Source organism: Xenopus laevis, chromosome 6S (genome assembly GCF_017654675.1).
Source record: "Xenopus laevis strain J_2021 chromosome 6S, Xenopus_laevis_v10.1, whole genome shotgun sequence".
Taxonomy (NCBI): Eukaryota; Metazoa; Chordata; class Amphibia; order Anura; family Pipidae; genus Xenopus; species Xenopus laevis.
The window spans coordinates 33,860,762-33,884,887 of NC_054382.1; the positions used below are offsets into that span (position 1 = coordinate 33,860,762).

The 24,126-nt window shown below is 38.4% G+C and overlaps 1 long non-coding RNA gene across 1 annotated transcript in view; it reads left to right on the forward strand.

The window, feature by feature from the left end:
• LOC121395023 overlaps positions 1 to 16,110 on the forward strand; it is a 42,810-nt gene extending 26,700 nt beyond the window's left edge. Inside the window, exon 2 of the long non-coding RNA XR_005962182.1 lies at positions 15,889 to 16,110. This is a non-coding gene — a long non-coding RNA (uncharacterized LOC121395023). The remainder of the gene's footprint in view (positions 1 to 15,888) is intronic.
• Positions 16,111 to 24,126: the final 8,016 nt, after the last annotated feature.

Below are 24,126 nucleotides of genomic sequence, written 5' to 3' on the forward strand. Positions count from 1 at the left end.
ATACAAACACAAGACATAAAAGTTTACATATACAAATAATATCTTACTAAAGCATAAACATATTGGGGGTTATTTATCAAAATCCGAATGTTTCTGTGATTTCCTACTAAAAAAAAAAGCCTGACCAAACTAGAATCCATGATTTGACCTTATTGATTTAATCGGTTCAAGGAAAAACTAAATAACATCGAGCGAAACCCCGAATTTTTTGGATTTTTGCCTGAAAAGCCCAAAATAGTCGGATTTTTATGACTTTCATTCTAATTCCAGAGCAGACCTAATATCAAATAGGATAGGGACCTCTCCCATTGACTTATAAACAACCTCAGCAGGTCTGAGATAGCGGATTTTCAGATTCCGATTTTTTGCAGCAACTAACTTTAAAAAATCCCGAAAAATGTGAGTTTTAAAAAAAAAAAAATGTGTTTTGCCACAAAAAGCCCGATAAATAACCCCCTTCATGTCATTTACATAGTGTTTAAAGACAATAGGGGTAGAGCCATGCTCTAAATAGCTAATCATAAATTTCAAATATTAGTTCTTTTTTATTCCTATAAAACATCAAATCCTTTAAATTCGGGATTTCTTTGTAGTGTTAATAATTTCAATAAGATACAGTGGTTATAGGAATGCCATATACTGTCAAAGCACCTATAGGTAGAGAAATGTTTTAATTAGGCCTGATTCATCACAGATTGTGTTGCTAATTTTATAAAGCTTCTTGTTAGCAGGTTTGCTGTCTCCTTTTGTGCTGTTTAGATCTCAAAGGAAATCTGTTATAACATTAGAAGCATTTGAATTTTTGTAGCAGGTACTTCACATCCTGCATTTTCTGCACAGTGGGACCATCTGTACAACAGTCTGACAGCACATCTGCACTGACCATGTTCCATTTCTTTCTTCTGTGAGGTTTATCATACCTAGTGATATATTTAGGCTATTTTGTACTGCAATTAAGTGAAAACATTTGCTCTCCAGTACAGCAGGCTTTTATGACGTTAACTAGCCCAAAGTTACTGCATTGTCTAAAAATGCCACTGATGGTTTTATTCCTGTCTTTTTTTCTCCTGTTGCCTGCAGGTTAATATTCAGAAACTTTTTTTTTAGAAACAAACACATTATTTGCTGTAATACCATTCCCATCATGCTTTTCTTTAACACATTCAGAGAAGGGATTCCATGTGTCGGCAGTGAATAGACATACAAGTCACAACTAATGTCTTCTTTGGAGCACTGCAGAGCACTATTTTTTCTCTTTGTCTTGATGTGTCTGCACCATTGTCATCACCTACTAAGAACAGCAGAACTAAAATAACCTTAAGTCCCCTCTGACCACTGTTTGTCAGTACCTGGGTTTTGGGTTGCTGTCAAAACTGACTGGAACACTGCACAAAAAGCATCCAGCAGTACAGATCAAGGAGAGCTGACTGCCAATGTCATCGCTAAAGCAAACCTGGAAACCTTATCTTGCCAATTCGAGCTCATTATAGATTTTGTAAAAACAATGTAACCTAGATTTATGAAACACGTCAAGCCACCAGACTGTGGAAGAAGTTTGTTCCTATATTCCCATTGCATGCCAACAAGTAAACATTGCACTATATAAACTAAATGAGCAGCATGCCTCAGAGGAGTAAATTCCCACTTGCAGAACGTGGTTGTCCAAAGTGGTTTTAGGGTAAGGCAGAGATATCTGGCGGCCCCAATGTAAAATCCCCCCTTCGGGAGGGAGCATGCCTTTTATATGGTATAACTGTTGCAGGATGGTGTTGTTATTTGCTTTTGTTAAACTGCATCTTTCAAGCATTCAAACAACAGCTGGAGGGCTTTTCAGAGAGGGGAATAGGGTCTGTTATTCTCCATTCTCTACCTACTGTCCTGCTAGGTTAGTAGATAGGGAAAGAATGCAAAAAAACTCATACCATATACAAGGTAGTACAATACAATAGGTTTATTGATATTTTCTACAAGCCAAATAATACTATTTAAACCTATTCATGTCATGTATTTATATTATGATACTACACAAATAGTAGCAATGGCTTCAGCGTGGAAAACTTCAAGCAAACAAAAAATGATTGCCTAGATTATTCATAATTTAGACATAAGGCAGTTAATTCTGTACTTTAAATATTGGGTGTTAATGTTCTTCTCACCACTTTGTAAATGTTAGCTTTCCATTATACATTAATACAATTTATTTAGGATAGGTGTCAAAATACATATGTATAGTAGTTTAGAACTTCAAGTTCCTGCAAAGGCTGTAACCTCGCTTCTAAGAACAGACAGTCTGCAAAGGCTTAGTTTACCAGATTTCCTTTCAGTAAGCCCTTTTGTTTTAGCGTCAGATGAGATGCCAGAGGCAAGGAGAGAGGGCAGGAAAGGAAGAAACAGAAAAACTGGGGTTGAACATTGAAACAATGTGTGTGATACCTAGCTGGGTGGTAAAAGAATAGAGAATAAATGATGTAGATGAAGGTGGAGCTACAGTTCTAGGCCATTCAGACAGCAAGGCATGTTATATTTTGTGCACCATGGTTGGTCTGGTTTAGAGAAAATAGAATTATTTATGAGAAAATAGATTTGCAGCCTACGTGGAATGTAAGACATGCCTAATGATTTCTACCTTCCATTCTTTTTTTATTTGAATTTAGTGCCTGGCCAAGATCTCATCCTTCTCTTTAACATATTCAAGCATGTCTTCCTCAAAAATATAACAACTGTTATAATCATTAGTTTAATTTCATGAAGCAGATTTCATAAATAAATTGCTCCAGCTGAGAGCTAGAGTTAAGCTCTTCCCAGTAGTACGGCATGACTACTGAGTTCTCCGGCACACCCACAGGGGTCCCACCAGCATGCCCCTATTTATACTCATGGCACCCGGAGGCCAGTGTCCTCCATCACCCCCTCCCCTAGGATCGCATGCACTAGCATCCTTTTTTCTACAGGGAAGGGGGAGCATAGATTCAAATAACAGGGTTAAATCTTGCTCATGCCTAGTTCCTAGGATAAGAGCAGATTTCAGGTGCAGGTGGGCTGCATGTCTCCCCTAAAACTGTTCCGCCCTAAGCCTGGGCCTTTGTGACCTTGCCACAAATCTGGGCCTCCACCAGTAAATTATACCTCAGACACTAGTAGGGTTATACTCCATATCACACCAGGGTCTCCTAATGCTGGGGAATGGAGATGCATATTTTTGTAGGAACGTTCCTGTACCACAACCAGTCACTGAAAAACTACAGCTGTCGTGTATGGCTGGATAGAAAATCCCCTATTAGGTTGACATATTATATAAGCTAGGGAGAAAAAAATCCTTTTTTGTTAAACCCTTTCATCATGCCATTCTTTTTAGTTATTAACTATTATTAATTATTATATTTATATATAAACATCAAAGGGCAAGGACACAAGGGGGCAATATTATGAGATCCTGAGTCTGCACAAGCTCTTATAAACCTTACCAACCAGTTAAATGTTTGCTTTTAAGTGATGACTACCTAATGATGAAGAAAGCCACATGGTCCTGTCTATCACAGGCAGCCCAAAGCAGTTCTACCCATGAGAATCATAGAGGCTCACAAGAAGGAGTTCTAGTTAACATAGCCAATAAATATATAGGAAGTGAAGAATCTTGTCTTGGTGCAAAGTATAAACCGAGACACATACAGATCAAACTCTTGATGATTTACAAATACTTATAAAGAGAAAATATGACAAGTTGCTCCGTTGACTGAATCAATTTCCCTTTTCATAGATGGCCAATAAATACAAGAGTATACTGAGCCCTATTTAGGGCACAAGGTTATATTATCTATTTGACATTTTTATGATTAATACATATTTGATAATGAAGCACAACATACATTTTTTAGACTAATTTATGTATTATTTGTGGCCACAAAATGTTCGACAGAAACACAAGCAGAAAATTACAGTCATAGGTAAAATAGAAATACTTCTCCAAATAATGGCAGCATTGTGCTGGAATCTAATTTTAAGTAGACTCTGTAAATGTGTACTTCTCAGTAAAAGCAATCACTGCATTGCGGTTTTCCTCATTATTTTTGTTTCACTGGGTGATCACAGCATGCTGAATTGTTTCTTCTCAAATGTTAGGGAAAAAAAAACTCTTGAAGGAAATGAAACAATAAAAGTCTGTGGCAAGATCGCAGTCAAAAGATGTAGTCGTTAAGAATTGGCTCTAGTACAGACTCCTAAAAATGGCACAGTGTAGGCTGTGTGTGTGAATAATTGACGCACTGTGATCTCTGCCATTCCAGTAGTGTTAGTTTTTTAACACAGAAAACCAGGCTCGGCAATGGCATCCTGCTGTGATATTAAACTCTCCTGGACAGAAAGCAAGGAAATGTTTCATAAATTAAATATCTTGAGGGATGTTGTGAAATGTTCTCAAAATCTGCACTCTAAAGCAAAAAAATTAAAAATGTTTATGCCATGCTATGATTGTGACCACAAAGGTGTTTTTTTTAACGAGAACTAGACCCTGAAATGTATTTTCTTTGTAGTTGAGCAGGCTAATTTCCAACGTAACCAAGAATTTCCCCATGCTTGGACCTGCACTGTCTCTGATTAAATGTTTTGAAAGGCATCACTAGATTATTTAATTCATCAGCATTTTTACTTGGAGGCTGATTTACTGTAGTTCTGTATTTTTTTATGGCTCTGTAACAATAATTACTGGCTGGTAAAAAAAAATGCAGAATATTTATTTTTAACAATATGTTCTCGACTCTGGAATAATTCATTCTAACATGGAAGAAATGTGATAAACCAGTGATCTATTTTTGCAATCTTGTCAGGACCATACAGCCTTGTTATCAGGATTTAGGAGAAAGATTGACACTGTATAGTAAACTAATCGCAAGATATCGGAAAGGCTAATATGTTTCAACCAGGCCAGCTGACAATCAATAAAATTAGAAACAGGCAGGTGGTTCAGGAACTGATAAATCATGAAATAAGCAATTTCTATCACATCCAAGAATTTAGAAACTAGCAACTACCAAGCCTATTCAAGCACTGAACCTGTTTTCTGGCAGCTTTTTAATTTAAATTTTTTTTTGTGATATTACTCTCGGTGGAGTCCAGGTTTTCTGGGCCACAGGGTTTCAAAGTTGCAATGTTGTGGTTCTGTGTGCGGACATATTGGCGAAGAAGACAACGCTACTGACAAAATTAATACAATACGGGATGTGGGTCAATCCACTAGATCAGTGCTGTACAACTTCTGTGTTACTGAGGGCCGGAATTTTTTCTAGCCCATATGGTGAAGGGCTGATAATGGAAGCCAGTATTGACCACTCCCTGTTTTTAAACCACACCCACTTTAAACCACACCCATGTTACCACAAGACCACATTAATGTTGGTAGCACACCAAAAAGCCAAATGGTTGGTGCTCACTGCAGGGATATCACTCATTACTCATCCATATGCCTCCTCCCCTGTGGATAACACAGATCCCCACAGCATGTGATTAAATACCTTAGGGGCCCCTAATAATAATTTTCAAATGCTAACAAACTTTCAACAAATACCAGGCTCATGTTCCACAGACAGAGCAGTGCACACAAAGGCAGAGAAAGGCACACACAGGGAGCATAAAGAAGGCAGACTATGGTACACGCAGGCAGAGTATGGTACACACAGGCAGAGTATGGCCCACCCACAGACCATAGGGTAGGCATAGTATAGCACACCCAAGGAGAATAGGACAAACATAGTATGGCACACCCAGGGAGCATAAGGTGGGGAGAGTACAGCACACCCACAGACCATAGGGTAGGCATAGTATAGCACACCTAAGTAGAATAGGACAAGCATAGTATGGCACATGACTTAGGAGAATAGGGCAGGCATAATATGGCATACCCAGGGAGCATAGGACAGGCAGGGTATGGCACACAGGGAGCATAGGGCAGGCAGAGTAAGCAACACACAGGGGGCATAAGGCAGGCAAAGTATGGCACACACAGGGAGCATAAAGAAGGCAGACTATGGTATACTCAGGCAGAGTATGGTACAAACAGGCAGAGACCCACCCACAGACCATAGGGTAGGCATAGTATAGCACACCTAAGGAGAATAGGGCAGGCATAGTATGGCACACCCAGGGAGCATAGGGCAGGCAGAGTATGGCACACACAGGGAGCATAGGGCAAGCAGAGTATTGCACACACAGGGAGAATAGGAAAGGCAGAGTATGGCACACAGGGAGCATAGGGCAGGCAGAGTATGGCACACATAGGGGGCATAGGGCAGGCAGAGTATGGCACACACAAGAAGTATAGGGCAGCCAGAGTATGGCACACACAGTGAGCAGATTATAGTCTAACTATGACCCACCATTTGACTGGTTCATCAGTCTGGCTTTCTGTTGCAGCTGATCATCCTTGGCGTGACTGTACCAGAGCTGGCACAACCAAATCAGTGATTAGAAGAGATCACAAGTATAGAGATGAATGATTGCAAAGTTTGGTAAAAAAAAACAGATTTCAGACTAGCCCAAAAGAGCTGAGATATTAAATCAAAAACTAGAAATAAGAGTTGATATTGTATGATCAACCACGTATCAATGTTACATGAATCATAATAACTTCATATGTTTTTCTGTGTGGCACCAGAGAAAATATTTTTCTAGGCCCTTCTTACTTGCAGTATTTCTAACACACCGGGCAGGAGCCCAAGTATTGCTGTGACATCATTTTGTAATAGCAATGGTAAAATACTGACATGTAGGTACCTTTAATCTCCCACTGCAGCTATCAAATTATCTAGTGAGGGCTCAGAAAAGCGGGAAAAAAATTAATCTGTTCATTTCCCCGCTAATGTACATGTGCAAAAGCAATGCAATGGATGAAAAATTGAGACACTCCTGTCTGATCTAGTTTGCAAATGCACTCCTTACTGCAAGGGATAACTGGAATTACCACCACCCTAGACATGGTGGTAGTTCTACTAGCATATTCCATCAATAGGCACTAATACCATAAGGCTGAAGTAATGCCATTATAATTTAAAAGATGTGAATTCCTTTCTGTATACAGAGCTGATTAATGAATTAAATTGTAATAAGTGTTATGCAAAACATACATGGCCATGACTAGCAAGGTTTATGGTTTTATGGTTACATTAGGCTCCAGGCACCTAGTTGGTCTGTGCAAGGTAATATAAGTAGGAGAAATAAGACAGGCAGACCACAAACTCTTATATACAGGGATGGGATCCGTTATCCAGAAACCCATCATTCAGAATGCTCTAAATTACGGAAAGGCTGTCTCTCATAGACTCCCTTATAATAAAATCCAATTTTTTTTAAAATTATGTTCTTTTTCTCTGTAATAATAAAACAGTACATTGTACATGATCCAAACTAAGATATAATTAATCCTTATTGGAAGCAAAACCAGCCTATTGGGTTTATTTAATGTTTACATGATTTTCTAGTGGACTTAAGGCATGAAGATCCAAATTATGGAAAGATCTGTTATCTGGAAACGCCAGGTCCTGCGCATTCTGGATAACAGGTCCCAAACCTGTACTTATATATATGACTGTTAAGGTACTCAGCTGTACATTCTTTCTACACTGCAAAAGGGAAGATCAAATAACCCAGGAATCCTGGTCAAATCGGAATACTGGATGTGTTACATCCCTACTCAGTACCTTTCCTGGGAAACAGTGGATCTACATTATTATTCCCTGAAAAATATTACCTTATGCCAAGGCTAGATAGACAGATGGATAAATTATTTAAAAAACAGTAACACTGGCATTTCATTGTTAACAAATATTGTGTACAGGTATTGGATCCCTTATCATGGAAACCTGTTAGCTCCTAAATATGGGAAAGCCATCTCCCAAAGGCTTCATTTTAATCATATCATTCAGAATTTTAAAGGATATTTCCTTTTTTCTGTAATAATAAAACAGCTCTTCGTACTTGATCCAAACTAAAATATAATTAATCCTTATTTGAGGCAAAACAATACTATTGGGTTTAGTTTGGTAAAGTAGGGAGATCAAAATTACAGAAAGAACCCTTATCCGGCAAGCCCTGAGCATTCTGGATAACAGGTCCGATACCTGTATTGAAAATATAGCCAACATGATGTTTCAGCCCCCACTGGGTCCTTTATCTAGACAAGTTCCCTTTGCATTATAGCCCCTAACATCATTAGCCATTTAGAGAAACCTAGTGATAATGCTTTGGGATTACCTGTGTGAGAATTTATCATACCTTCCATCCATTTGAAAAGTAGTACTCAGACTACCCAGGATTCCAAAAAACACAGAAGTCTGTACTAAACAAAAGTTCCTTGCTATGTTCTACTTAAGGTCTCTGTAATGGATAGACTAAATGGCCTCCCCACTGGGAAATTCATTCCCTGTAGGCTTTTGCTGCTGCATGGCTGGAAATGAGATCAACTTCCTGCTGTTATAGATATATACTTATAATTCAACAGTCTCTCCAGTTTCTAACTCGGTGGCCTTTGGTTTCCCTTATTAAGTAATTATTTTTGCTGTTTAGGTGACGTGTATTATAAATCATAGGCTTAGAAACTTAAATGTGCAAATTATACTGAAGTCAAAAAATGTAGAATGAAAGTCACAGTGAGGATAGCTGAATCTGCAGAGCACAACTCGAGGGCTTGGGATCTCCAAATGATTTGTATGCCCCCTCCCATGACCAGGAAGTTTATGTATTTCTTTGGATGGTGTCATCATTTTAATTATACACTTATGTAAATTGGACAGCACTTGAGGAAAACATCTCTCTTTCTAAGCAACAATCCACAAGGAGTAAGTGATGAAATATGGTTTTCCCCTTACAGCTCTATACTTATGCTTTATGTCTCACTTATCCTGCCTCCATTGGATTGTAAGCCCTATCAGTCAAGGCCTTCCTTTTTCTTATGATGCTTCATTTATAAAAGGTTAGCATACTCTGCACTACTTACACTGTGTTGGTTTGTTTGTATGTTGGTTGTGTACCCTTATGTACAGAGTTGTTGAGTATGTTAGCACTTAATAAATGAAAGTAATAAAAATAGAGGTAAACCTTTTGTTCTCCCAATTCTCCATTTTCCTCCCCAAACTGTTCTAACTTTGCCCATTTTACCTCCTGTCTCTTCATCTGTATTTCACACCTCCTCTCTGTATCTCATATTCTTAACCCAACCTTTGCCCCTTTATTTTCTATCTATCCCTTTCATTTTTTCCATGATATGTTTTTATTCTTCTTCATTCTGGACTCTCTCTCATTCTGATTTCTCTCTACCCTGTCTGTATAGTCTAATATATTAAATCTGGGGCAAAGCAGAAGAAAAAATCATTACAGGGCTTCAAACAAACAATGTTTTAACATTCCAGAAGCCCTAAAAAGCAATGTTTATTATTATTTAGCAAATCATGGGGCCCTTATACTTGTTGGGTGCACCAGAGTGCTCTATTTTCTGATGGTGACTTAAGATGGCCATAGACATGCAGATTTTAACCTCTTATCGTACAAACAATCATACGACCCTATCTCCCGATATGCAACTAACCATTTACATTAAAAACAGTAGTAAAAGAACAAATCATAACAATATTCTGGCCATGACAGCAATCATACGAATGTTATGTCCAACAAATACTAGTGACAGTCACCTATTGATATTGTCAGATAGGCAATACTCGCAGAGATATTATTGTTAGCCGACAGAAATCTTCTAACCTGTCCAATCAACTAAACGAACAATCAACATGGTATGGAAAATATTACTTTTTTGTGTGACTTTATTTTTGCGTCTACGGCCAGCTTCAGGGGCTGATTTTAGACTGTTCTGGAAACTTTCTTTTCTCCAATTCAGTGCAAAAAATTATGTTAGTTCCATGAGATCCATCAAATCCACAAATACAAAAGTATGCCAAGTAAAAGCTGTGGAGGTCATGTAAAAGTCAATATAAGTTGCCCTTCTTTCTTGAAATATTTGTGGTTTTAGAGGTTTTCGGAGACCTGAATTTCCAGTTTCAAACAAACAAGGTTTTCTGACTTTTTTTGACTCACTCAGCGGCTATTTTCGTTCATGTTTTTTATTATCGGTTCTTTTGAAATCACTTTCAATGGCATTCATGGTTTAAGAGAAAATGAAGGTTTCAAAATCCTCTATTACCACTAAATTCGACATTTAATAAATGGGCCTCCATGCAGTCAGTTCTGTATCTGAGCAGATAGGCCTGAAACTCCTGCATAGGCCTAAAGTAATGTAGCACAGCCATTCCAAGCCCCAGTGGAATTTATATTTTAAGGTCCCTATCAAATACAGTAGGGCCAATTTTATGAGGTATCATTTCACCAGCCTGAGTGGAAGGAAATCAGAGAACCCGGAGTAAACTCAAGCAGACACAGAGAGAACATACAACCTGCAATAGCAAACGAAGAAGGGCCGCAGTGTGTCCAACACCTGTGAATGGCTATTTTTCTGGATTCTTTAGTAACTGGACTGGACTGTCATTTTGCTGATATGTTTTCACTGACAGAAATCTTTTCTCAGTGAAACATAAACATGAATTACAAGCTGTTTGTTCGCCTCTAACCCAATACACAGTTTAAAGCCAAAGCAACATTCAACGACTCGGCTTTTTTTGTTCACGTGTCCGGCAGATAATGCAGCTGTATTACAAGAGAACTACAAACAATAAAAAAAGGCCCTCTGTTTTTCTTCTTTATAGATCGATAGATTATTTAAAGTATATTTCAAACACTTGTGGTAAAGTTACCCTTTTCTGTAGTGTTAAAAAACTCCAGTGAATGGCTGTACTTTACCAAACATGGGAAGACCCTTAAAATGCTTGCTGTGAGACATTCGGTGAAACACTGCCCACACACACCTCACAGTTGATTGCAAAGCATAATGCCTTGGGGTCTTTGACACTCTTTACCTCGCAACTGTTCAGCATTGGTTGACATTTTGGCTTCACCACCTGGATTTGCTAAGGCCTCTGTGCTGCCGCTGCTGGGAATGTGCCCTAGCCAGACCCGACTGCTCTACTCTATCACCTTTCTGACAGATGAAAACACAACAGAGTCTGTTGGATGACTGACACATTCCTCCCCTGTCTCAGGCTGAAAGGACTTCATTTAGCAACCCTGGGCCTTAGCTTTTGACTGACAGACTAAGGAGGGGGAAAAGTCATTGACTTCCATTAAGCTCAGTGACTGCCGTAGAACAAAACACCTTTACAAAAAACAGAATGCAAAAAAAAAGTGATGGGGACAGAGAAAGGGGGGTTGGATGGAGCTTTTGGGGGAAAATGAGGATTCTTTTCAGGTTCAAAGGCACTTTTTTCTTTGCATTCTGTCTATCAATTAGGGCAGCATTCCCAGAGGGAACACTGGTCAGCTCTCATTGGTGTCATTCACCTGCCAATCTCTCTGACATGAACACCAAAGGGTCTCATGTTGCTCTGCGGAAACTGTCTGTCAGGCAATCAGCAGCTGCTATTACATCATCTTCTGAGTTTCTGGGTCTTTCATGAGCAAAAAAAACTTGAACCAGAGTCGCAGAACTTTCTGCACGTTTATTCATATTTGCTTCTGGCTCTCTGCTATTCTATTCACAGCGTGCTATATCTGAAGGCCAAATCAAACAAATGAATTTTATACTGGCTATGACTGTACGCCCTGAATGTGGGTGTCCTTTACGTGTCCTTTTGAATGACAGAAGGGTGAACATTGTATCCGTCTGACACTCAAACAGTTAATTAACCCTTTCTTTCTTCAAGACGTGAACCAAAAATGAACTGGACCAACTAAAAGGACAACTTGAAATGCTGTTCAGTTATACAGTAGGGGGGCTTTCTTTCCATGTGGCAGGGTCTGTGGCAAAATAAGCTTTTTGTGCTCCACGTGATGTTGAACTGCAACTTGCAGAACCCAGACAGTCAAAGTACTAGTAACCACTGTTGGCAAATACTGTTATAAAGGGGCATACAGGTATGGGATCAGTAATCCACAAAGCCATTGTCCAGAAAGTTCCGAATTACAGGAAGGCCATCTCTCATAAACTCCATTTTAATCAAATAATTCTACATTTTAAAAATTGATTTCCTTTTTCTCTGTAATAATAAAACAGCAGGGTCGGACTGGCCTGCCGGGCACTGGGAGAAAACCTGGTGGGCCACCTGGCCGGTATTTTACCGGCCTGGCCAGTAAAAATGATGGCTGATCCCAATGTTATTAATAGGGAAAAAAGATAAATATATAGGAAGGCCAGTATTTTTTTCCAAAAAAGGGGGCAACCCTAGCCCTGGCATTGGTGGGCCCTCTAATTGCATAGATAGCATTTTTGTGCCAGAGCTGCTCTGGACCAGTGCTGTACCAGGCTCACTTGCCACCCTCCTGTCCACACAATCACATCACATTACACTTGCTAAGTGCAGTGCTTGCAGGAGCACTATAGCAGCCTGAAACATCCATGACCGCCCAGCCAGACTGTACAGAGAGCAGCGCGGACCAAGGAATGGATGCTGAAGGCTGGCTCTGGCCTGTGCTGCGTCTACACGGTGGGCACATAACTCTAACCTGACATCCTGGCCTGGCATTAAACAATGTCCCAATAGTGTGCATGTGAAGCAGTAGAGGTGCATCTGAGCTGTTCTGTGGTGTGGCCGATAGCAAGAGACTGCAAGTAAGAGCACAAACTACTTATAGTTATTACAGAAAGCTGCTCCATAGAAGAGCTTTGAGTTGGCAATTTCTTGATGAAGCATCCGTTTGTCCAGCACTGCTGCAACATCAGGTACTGAACTGACTGATTTTAAAAAAATTAACCTGGACTGTCTCCATATCAATCCAATACTACATTTTTTGCCAAAGAGAAGTTTATATTTTTTTGCATTAAAAAAAAAAAATATTTTAAAAAAATCTGTTTCAGTTTTAGTGTCCAATCTGTTACTAGGGTGGGAGGATAAGGAGAAAAACCGTTATTATAGGTATGGGGCCTGTTATCCAGAATGCTTGGGATCTGGAGTTTCCAGATAAAGGATCTTTGCATAAATTGGTTCTCCATACCTTAAGTCTACAAAAAAAAATCTTTTAAATGTTAATTGAACCCAAATTGATTGTTTTGCCTCTGATAAGTATTAATTATATCTTAGTTTAGATCAAGTACAAGGTACTGTTTTATTATTACAGAGGAAAAGGAAATCATTAAAAAAAATAGTTTTACATATTTGAGTCTATGGGAGATGAAATAATTTAAAAACTATTTACAAAATAAATAAAGAAAAATAGAAAGATGCTAAGAATTTGGGTCAGATTCGCCCATCACTAGTCTCTATAGTTAATATATAGGCATGTATGTAAGATGTTTAGCTTGTATCTATGTACTGTGTATGCACTGGATTATCATTTATAGTGATGGGTGAATAAATTCACCTGACACGAATTTGCGGCATCAATTTCCAATTTTCAAGATTTTTTCTTGAAAACTTTAGAATTTCTTGATTTTTTCGTGAAAACGTTCGGAGTGCTCGATTTTTTAGTGAAAACGTTCCAATTGCTCTATTTTCTCGTGACACCGTTCCAATTGCTCTATTTTCTTGTGACACCGTTCAAATTTCAAAATTTTTTCGTGAAAACTGTAGAATTTCACGATTTTTCATAATTTTTTTCGCCATTTCGCGAATTATATTAATAATTAATCGTTTAATTTAATAGTTTATATTGTATGTGCACTTAAAATACACTTACTACATATGCTTGTGTATGTATCACTAATATTTTCGTTGAATATTGCAACTGCCATGTCAGGTTTTTTTTCCCAAGTAAAAATTTTAATTTTGATATTTACTCATAGGTGCTTTTATGTACTAGGGGGGTTTGGGCCATTAAGATCATGTTTCCTGGTGGGCCCTAGGCACTGTAAAACAGTACCTTGTACTTAATCCAAACTAAGATATAATAAATTCTATTTGTGTGCAAAATAATCCTATTGGGTTTAATTAATGTTTAAAGGAGACATTTAGGATAAATGAAAAAACCCTAATTTTGTAGGCAATTATAAGTTATATATGGTGTTGCTTTTACATGGTGCTAAAAATGAATATTATGTTAAAAAATAGCCCCTCTATTAGAGCTCCCTATCTGTGTTTCAAATGAGGGGTGGACGTGTCCTAACGGCCCCTGCCAGAAGCAAAGTAGGAGGGGGTCAGCCAATCACAGCCCTGCATCACACAAGCACAGACAGGCTTCAGTTCCCTATCAGGTCCTGCTAGCTGCTGATTGGTTCCTGTCCTACAGTGCAGTGAGCTGAGAGCTGCCGACTCCCCTGCACAGCCTGGGAATTCAGGGAGCAGGGAGTGGAAGAGAAGGGGGGGGATTATTAGGGGTTTGCAGAAATATTTAATACATCAGCCTGAAACACTACTTTTTTAAGCACAATTCTTCTATATCTAAATGAGTATAACGCACTGGTACATCCTTATTTTTTTACACAAAATATCTCCTTTAAATAGTTTTTTTTAGAAGACATAAGGTATGGAGATCCAAATTACAGAAAGATCCCTATGGGTATTGGACTTGTTATCCAGAATGTTTGGCACCTGTGATTTGCTGGATAACAGGTCCCATACCTGTAACTATGCCTAACGTGTTTCAGTTGCCCATATTGCCCTACTATCACCATCCTAGCCAGTTATACCCTCCATGCCCAGGGCAGTTACCTTTATTTATACCACCCCCAAATAACTCTGCAGAACATTAGTTAAAGGAGCCGTAGGCCTCAAAATCAGTTGGTGTTATATAAAAAGGGTCATGGCTGGTATCCAGAATAAGAAGGGACAATTTTTCCTAACTGCGCAGAAATAAGATTGGTTCAAAGAATGTGCTTTTTTTCAGCAGACATGAGAAAACAAACCTCTCAGTCAGGGTTTTAACAGACTTCAGCCTTAAAGCAGTTTGTATGTAATACAATTGTGCTGACTTCTTTCTTTTTTGGAAGTTCCTCTAAAACTGCAAGGTCCTATTCAAGTTATTTTCACTTTATCATCACCTGTATCAACACTGCTATGTGTTATTTAAGCAGGGGCGATCTACGCCCCTCTGCTGCCTGAGGCAGGTTGCGACTGCTGCCGCCCTCCACGATGTTGGCAGAGAGGTCCAGGATGCTAGCTGTGCTCTCAGCGATAGAAGAGCCGAATTTCCGGGTTGAAAACTTGAAATCTGTAACCAGTGAGGTGCTGCCGTCTGAGGCGAATTTCTCATCTCCACCAAATTTAAGGCATATGCACAATTTTAAGGCCCCTGAATTTAATATGCAGAATTTTAATGGCTTTAAGTGGGTAGAGAGGGGAATGATTCTGTTCCTCTCTCTCAATTTATGTATATTCTGTATCAGTGTTGAATTAATATTGTCACTGCCTCTCCAGGCCTCTATGCTTCCCCTTTCCTATCAAATTGGCACAGTGAAGTACAGTTAGCACAGTTCTGCAGCCAGATTGAGTTGCAAGTGTCCATCGGCAGGCTGATGGCTGCACAGAAAATACAGCCCTGTTCTGCATAATAATCTCTTTATTTATAATGCCTGAACAGTGCAAGAATGTGGATGAACTCATACCAATCTTGCTGTGATAGAAAGTAATATTCCATTTGTAACTTTTAAACCAAAGAGCCAATTAAATGAGTTTTTACAGTTTTTTTTAAATTTAACAATAGATACACTGATCCTTTAAGTATAGCATACCATTATATTTAATATATCCACTGTCGATGAGTGAATCTATTTACCAATCTATGATCTATCTATTGATCTATCTATCTGTCCGTCTGTCTGTCTTCTCTATTAATCCATCTAATCAACCATCTGTTTCTATCTTTTAGCTCAATTCAAAAGGAAATGCCATTGTGGATGAAAATGTACGAGAAGAAATAATTTAGCTGCTGCCGCTGAAGAATTGTAAGGCCTCACAAGTGACGGTGGCCAGACAGTTTGAAAAACTGTTTATCACTCAGAGCTGTAGACCTTTATACTGAACCTGACTTAAAAATATATGTTTTTCCCCAACAGCCTATTGTCACTGTAATAAAAATATATTTCTTTTATATCTGTAATTCCCATTGACTGGCAGATACTGTTCTCCTCACTATAATGAGCTCCAATACTTCAGTTGCATTACAAATCTTTGCGAACAAAACAGAGGGAGTAAGGTAAAAGGCTTGTTAAACTCAGTGGCGTAACTACATGATTGCGGTCCCAGTTGCAAAATTTGCCCCCCCCCGCTCTTCTGTTAGATATGCCAGTAGTTAAACTATTAGGTAAAGGTGGCCAAACGAGCAGATCTTCCTCCCACTGATCGTTCGGACCTAGGGCCAAACAATTGGATAACAATGATGGGAATGGGTGCTGATGGGACAAGGTAATGCTGATGTAGTCCTTCCTCATTCTCAGGGAAATAAAACCTGCCCGATCGGTATCTGCCCGATAAATAAACCCAATAGGCTGGTTTTGCTTCCAATGATGATTGATTATATCTTAGTTTGGATCAAGTACCAGGTTCTGTTTTATTATTACCGAGAAAAATGTAATCATTTTAAAAATGTGGATTATTTAATAATAACAATAATATAGCTGTATATAATAAAATGTAGGCAGTTTCACGAATAGTCTGTTCTTTAAAGGTGCAGAACTGTTCAGAAATAGGAAGTAGATGTAGCCCCTATCCACTGTCATTGTTCCCTTTGTGGTTCAATAATAGGCATCAGCGGTTTACATTTTCAGGATCAACAAGTTCCACTATGATCCAATCATACTGCAGCTTGCTTTACTAAAAGGGCCCTCTCTGGGGTGGTCATTTTAATTCCATGCAATTATGCTCTAATTAGCTAGTTTCCATCAGTACTGCAATGGCCTATTTAAACATAAATGTTTTGTAAAGTGAAGGAAAATATAATTTTATTCTTATTGTCATTATAAAATGATACCTTTGTTAATTAGCCATACACTGCCTTGAAATATGTCTAAATATGACAAAACAGCATTTTCACTGCTGGACTTTTTAGGGTCTAGACCCAAAAATGGGTCCACATGTTATTTTGCAGAACAGAAAAAACAATAGTTAAAGGAAAACAAAGGGGTCCAATTTGTTAGACACCCCCATGCATCATAATTGCTCTGCTCAGATCCTGCACGGCCTGCACCCAGGTCTGACCCTCCTTAGTTACTGATATTATGGATATAAATATTCTCCAATAAACTGTCACACAACCCCAAGTCCCAGGAATCCAGTGTTATCCCTCTCCTTTTCTGCCTTTGCATTTTCGAGGCTGTGCTACGCAAGTCAGAGAGTGTTTGTGCAGTAAGCAAATGAAAGCAGCTTTCAGCGTTGGAGCTGTGAACGTATCGACAGGGCTTTTTTCACACATTTTCTGCTGTCACCAAAATCTTTTGAGTTGTTTTTGTTCATTTTAAACTGAAATGCAATAACAGAATTGATTTTAGGCTGATGACAGAATGTGATTTCTGCCAAACAAACAGACATATCAATTCCAATTCTTGTAGTTAATATCTTTCGCCAGACCCAGGGTTTCTGAGCTGAGAAAATAAAAGAAAGTTCAAACAGTTTTTCTCTCAGTGGGAAAAATTTCATATTTTTTCCATTGGGAAAAGTCATTCCTGCCACAGAGGTAAGAATGCTATAACATGAAATTTGAAAAATTAAAAAATAGGTATTTCCAATGCCCACTATAACCTTATTTTAAATTATTATTATTTGGTCCACAGACCCTTATTACTATCCTGTAGTGTTATAAAGGGCTTACAAAAGGGAATGGTCATATTTACAGTATATATAGGCACCTGAGGGCCTATCTTGTATGCAAATCCAAACGAAACAAAGGCACACTCCACTCAATGCTTCTGCAAAAATCTAAAATGCTTCTTTATTGAGGTGAGATCCCAGCAAACTGGGATAGCACTTGATGAAGGGGCTTGTCCCCGAAACGTTTGCTGGCATCTCATTTTAATAAAGAAGCATTTTGCAGAAGCATTGAGTGGAGTGTGCCTTTGTTTCATTTGGATTTGCATAAAAGAAGACATTCTATTTGCAGCATGGCCAACATTGAGCACCTCCCATAAATATAAAGAGAAATTTTCTTTCGCAAACAAAGTTTGCAAGGAAGGAGTTAAAAAGTTTGGATTATACACCTGACGGCCTATGCAGTGTTGTCACCTTTGTGTGGCTAATGATGTGGGCAGGGGACCAGGCCATGATGTCACTGGGGCAGGTCAGTGACATTGCAGGCAGGGTGTGCTATGTCACATGGGTGGGGCTATGATGTGGCAGCCCTTCTGCAAACCTGTCCAGGTCAAATTTGGACAGGTGGCAACCCTACTAGGGTGGCAGCTTTTGTGGGCAACCCCCAGATGCCTATATATTTGAAAAAATGTGGCGACACAGCTGGGGGGTGAAGGGTACAAGGCCCAGTGTCAGAGAACCAAAAGTGATGTTTGTCTGAAAATGACCTCATTCCTAACATTGGAGGCTCTAGGGTGGCACTAGACCTAAATACATCCTTGAGCATGGCCTGGTCTTAAAAACATATAACAAAAAATAAATACCTTGTACATGCATATTTATATAATGGGATGAACTTAATTTTTTTTAATATTGCACTTTACTTTTATTCTTATTCACTGTTGCAACTAGGGTTGCCCTCACTGCCAAATAAAATTGTAAATATCCAAAGCTCTTTTGTGGCAGGGGACTTCTGGATGTTGTAGCTTAAGGGTAGGACTACACAGACCTTTTTGACGCGACTGATGCACTGCGACAAAACGCCGGCGTCAAATCACATGCCACGGAAATAAGCTAAGAGATAGAAGTGTAGGATGAAGTCGCAGCGTTGATCGGACGCAACATGACTGTCAGATGCAGCGTGCAGCGTCTGCATCCGACAGTCGTGTTGCGTCTGATCAACGCTGCGACTTCATCCGACAATGCATTCACTTACCTTATTTCCCATTAATGCGATTTGACGCGGGCGTTTTGTTGCAATCTGTCAGTCACGCCAAAAACATCTGTGTAGTCCGACCCTTAAACTCGTTCAGCAGCTGGAATAATGAGTATGGCTGGTTCAATTACTGAGCTTTTCAACCCCCTAATAATAAAAGGATTGATTAGAAGTGTTGCCATATATTCTCCTCGATAAATCTCCTGTATGTTTATATATACAGTTCCTTATCCCATTGAAAATGTACAAATATCAGTTTAGGAGCAGTGGAATATATTAAGTGAACCTGTTTCATGGAATCCAAAATTTATACAGGGCCATATTCTGACTGCATTATAAAAATAATTATACAGGCTATAAAGCAATTTAAGCATAATCTTGCATGTTCAGTATTTTCCAATTAGATTATATTATTAAAAAAAAACCTACAGAATTAATATCATGACATCTGTATATCTATCTGTCTATAGATCTACTGTATCTATCATACACACGAGTTCAGATTGATCACCTTACACAAAGGTCATGTCATGGGGCCTAAACACTGACCTCATTAAACGATGTTTTTGTCTATGTAATGAAGTCCAGCAGGACTACGTATGATATGTGAGCTTTGCAATTAGTGGATTATTACAAGTTCTTCTGTTAGAGGGCCAAAATAAATACCAATCAGAAGTGTGAATGTATTGACTGTCCATCTGTAATGTTTAGCTCAAGCAGGATTCGTTAGTATTTGTGCAAATTAAACATGTGTGTTTCAGTCAATTCCTGATATCTTGACAAAGACAACAGGGAATGCATTTTTTATGAAAAACATTTTTCCTCAAAACTTATATGTTGTAAACAACATTCACCTTTTTGACATACATAAGTTTATTCAGTATAGTAGCTTGTGCTTGATCCCAACTGAGATATAATTAATACTTATTGGAGGCAAAACAATCCTATTGGGCTTAATTCATGTTTAATTGTTATCTTAGTGGTTTGGAGACCCAATTTAGGAAAAGATTCCTTCCTTAAGATCCATGGTCCTGAGCATTCTGAATAACAGGTCCAATACCTGTATATATGTTGCAGAATTACGGGGGAATGTAATAAAAGTCAGTAACGGAAAAACTATTCGCAATACGGAAAGTTAAGCCTTTGCGCGAACACATTTTGCTTTGCGCAAATTTAATATAGCTTTTGCGAACCCGGAAACTGTTTAGCGACCACTTCCCACAGTGGAAGACTGTGAATTTTATCATTTGCGCCAATGCGCAGTTAATGTAATGAATATATTACTGAAAAAATCGTTACGTTTGCTTCAAAAGATTACGACACCTTCAAGCACTTATTAAGAGTGCAAAATTAAAATTCACAATTCAAAATTAAAATTCGAATGCAATAACAGTTTAAGGAACAATGTTACATTGCGAGATGTGGATTTTTATTCTTATTGGTGCGAATTGTTTTTCTCTTTGCGATTTTTATTACATTCCTCTGACTCTACACAAAGATTGCAAGCACATTTACAGTTTGAGAAATCCTAATGTAGACACTGTAGGCAGTGGTATTTTAAGACATAATCTTTTTGGAAATTGAAATTTTTACAGCCCCAGTCTAAAGGTCCCCATAGACGCAAAGATATTTCTTTGATGAACGACCGATTTTAGTGCAATCCAACCAATCCGTCAAAATATCGTGAAGTTAGTGGGAATCAAACGATCGTACATCTAACGATTTTTCGGCCGACATCAGTCAGAAAATTGATCGGAAAATTTCCATCAGTCACAGTGAAATCTATCCATTGCCCAATTGTTTGCAGGGCCAAGCAGGCAGCTACTTTCAGTTTTCCTGGCTTCAATTAAACAACATCGCTTGAAATGATCTTTTTAGTTGATGTACATTTAAACGATCCTTTAAAGATAAGCTTGGTCTAATGATAACAAAAAGATCTTTACATCTATGGTCAGCTTTCCAGCAGTTTGATTTGGGTCGGAATCATGCTGATTGGAATATTTGGATCAACAGATTAGAAAATTAATAGAATGGTTTCTAAAAAGTAGGATAAGTTTTATAAACTTATAATAAAATTGACATACAGTTTCAAAATACATCTACCTTCTCTTCATTATATTGCTAGGGTTAGTGAAATGTATATAGTGTTGTAAAAAAAAAAAGGTAGAAATAAATAAAAAATGAGAAGGGTAGTTGCAAGGTTGTTTAGGTTACTTCAGTCTACAAAAAGCAAAAGTTAATTTTAGGCTGAATGTCCCATTAAATGGGAAAAGACACACCATGAGACTATATAATGTATGTATTCATTCTGATTATACAGCAGCTCAGTTATACCCTTTGGCAGTCCAAAATAGGTTCACGTTAATGTTCTTTATTTTTCTTTTTTGATTTTGAATCATCCAGATTGCTCTAAATGGGTTAGCAAATATACAACTGCACAATTTCAATCGTGTTGTTTATAAAAGGGAAAAGTCAGATTCACTAATGTCATTCATGTGTTAAAGGGGAAGAAGACACATTATTTAAAGCATGACTATCCCATTGATGACATGTTAGTAAATTCTGCTTAATGTCTACACATTTGGGCATTCTCCATGAGTGGTTTGTTTATCCTTTCCAGAGATCTCCATGTTCTTTAGCTATGCCAAATACTAAAATGGGCCATTCAGGGTTGAATCTTGATGTTACAGCTCCTTACTTTGTCACTTCAGATAAGCTGCTCTCTCGTGGCTATAACTCAAGTTCCTGGTAGCTCTGAAGAGCAGAACATTATGCTGGATCCATAGCTGTGTATGTCTTGGATTCTCTCCATTGATTCTCTGTCAAGCAGGTTATCGTGTTAATAGATTGCAACCATATTCTATGAAGCAGAACAAATATGAGTGCTTTGGCTAAATTGGGGGAAAACATAATGTATCATGCAGTTTTGACAGAAATGATGCATTTCTTCATCACAAGTAATACCCTATATAATTTTTAACAGGCCAGTTGTGCAAAATGATCTTCCATGCATGCTACTGAAAACAATATGCATCCATACAAATGTTTATGTGTTCCATAATTTCTTGTGCACACAATCAAAAGTGCTACCATTTCCAGATGACAAATATAGCATTCCCTTTACATAATATGGAAACTAAACTAATGTATAACAATATCCAGCACTGCAGGATCCCGTGCATGGCCTGCTCTTTGCAAGGCAATGGGTTGTGATTTGGGTTAGCAAATCAATTGATGTTCACTGGGAAAAAAATTGAAAAATAAAAACACAAGATAAATATGCGAATTTATTACCATGAATTTGGCACAAAAAAACGCCTATTTACTTCAATGCATTTGGTACAATAAAAACACAGTGATCCTAATGGCGCCAATGTGTTTGGTGAAATTATTTTGCAGATGTGTATGTGGTTTTGTTAATTATTCCTTGAAGCATAACATGACAGTTTTGTTCATAATTAGTGGCGGATGTTTTTGGAGAGCATGAGCAAGAAGACCTCAGTAGGAACATGACGCAGAAGGACTAAATAAAGGAGTCTGCATGCTCAATAAGTGTGAGATACGGTAACTAGAATGAGCAATGCTTTGCTTAACCAGTGAGGACAGTGCGGGGTTATTTCCCCAAGTGACACCCTCCAGAATAGGAACTTTGGTATATAGTTGCTCAGAGTAGCAACACCACTTGTGCAGTGTGGCTGACACCTGGTGAATATAGTTGAAATGCTGTTAAGATATATTAAAGATATATTGATACTCCTAGGGGCAAATTCACTAAGCGCTGAAAATATGCTAGCGATGCCTTTGCCACACTTCACCGCATTTTGCCAGGCGAAGTTTCGCCAGGGCGCCACTAATTCACTAAAATCCGAAGTTGCGCTCAGGGAGGCGAAAGGTAAGGAAGTTACTCTAGTTACTCTAATTCGCCAAGCAAAGCGAAGTTACGCTAGCGATGCCTAATTTGCATACAAAGCCAAGTTAAAGTACAATGGATGTATATGTATTAGCAAGTACATTACACTACACAAGCCTGGGAAATCTTTATAAAATAAAATAGAGTTGTTATTTTGCCCTATACATGTGCCCACTGTATAGTTTAGGTGCCATATGTTAGGAAATGTAGGGGGGAAGGAGGGTACCCCCAAAAAATTTACGATCTTTTTCAGCCTATCATTCTTAAAAAAGTAAAAGACGCCAGCATTTTTTGGGACTTAGAAAAAATGTAAACCTTTTTTGAAGCAAACCCTATCTACTCTATTGCACTTCGCCTGGTCTAAAGTGGCGAAGGCAAGTCTGGCACAAGAGGTAACGTTCAGTAAAATGCGCAAGTTTGTGAATTAGCGTAGTTACGTCCCTTCACCATATCGCAACTTCGTCTGGCGTAAGGGTGTGAAGTAGCGATAGAGTAAGTCCACTTCGCTAGCGAATTTACTCCAGCACCCGTTAGTAAATGGGCAAAGTAACGAAATGACGTTACGCTGGAGAATTTGCGCTAGTGTTAGCCGATTCACGCTTTAGTGAATTTGCCCCCTAGGGTTTTATAAAGTTGTCTTTGAAATGCCACGACTTTATCATAAAGCAAGAAAGATTTGCAATGATTTTATACAAATGTGTGACTGAGTTGAACAAGTAAAAGAGACGTTAGTAAAAAGCAAAATAAAGGTATGTCAAATAATGGCATAATGGTCAGATTAGTCTGGCATCAAACAGCCTGTATTCCACTAGTAAGTCAGGCCTGGAACTCACACAAGCCAGAAAATTGTGCTTGTTTCTTCCACTCTACTAAAGAAAACATCATTTTGACAACAACTTCTAATATGACCATAAAACATGATGTGAAAAACACAATGCATATTAAAAACATACAAAAACTACCAAAGGCAGATGGTGGAGACTACTGACATTTACAAATACACTGGCAATACAACTGTGTATCCCCATTTTGAAATGTAACTCTGGTTCAGACCAATAAGTGAAGACATCATCCTACTGTCGTCCAGGACAGTGAGGTTGTGGAATGCACTGCCAGGTGATGTGATGGCTGATTCAGTTAATGCCTTTAAGAATGGCTTGGATGATTTCTTGGACATAATATCAAAGTCTATACTCTAT